Genomic DNA, 619 nt, shown 5'->3' with positions numbered 1-619 from the left:
AATATAAGGTTAAAACCACCTTATGCAACTTGACCTCATATGAATTTAGCTATTCGTTTTACGTTTAATCATACAACTTCATTCACAATTACTTATGTTTTGGAGTGAAAGTCCGAGTTGTGTGCAACGTTTACCTACAGTATGCATAGTGCAAGCTTATTGACACCTATGTTGAGAGGTTTAACCCCTTACATGTCAATGTTTGTTCGATGTCACTGTTTATCGACAAGGATAAGCAGTTTCCCTATCAATCATTGTTTGTTTTCACCTCATACTTTGACTTTTTCTCAGTATAATCAACGAGCCGTCATCATATGCACAAGGTAACTGTGAGTGGTGTTTAAAATTAATTAGTAATCAAATGAAAGTCAGTAAAATTTTGGCGTTTAAGCAGTTCTGATTAAAATGAGAATTACTAATTCAGAACTGGACACATAAATTATTAAGTTTATCTATTCAATTATTAAGAATTTGCTTGAATAGGGTGCATCAATTTTAAGTTTCAATCTGTTAACTTACAAAATCATCTCAAAACTTCAAATTAATAGGTAAGTTCCTGACAGTATCAAACATAATATGATGAACCACTCAATAAATATAATACAAAGGCAACAATTTG

Source organism: Mytilus galloprovincialis, chromosome 8 (assembly GCF_965363235.1).
Source record: "Mytilus galloprovincialis chromosome 8, xbMytGall1.hap1.1, whole genome shotgun sequence".
NCBI lineage: Eukaryota > Metazoa > Mollusca > Bivalvia > Mytilida > Mytilidae > Mytilus > Mytilus galloprovincialis.
Note: the sequence above shows the minus strand (reverse complement) of the source record.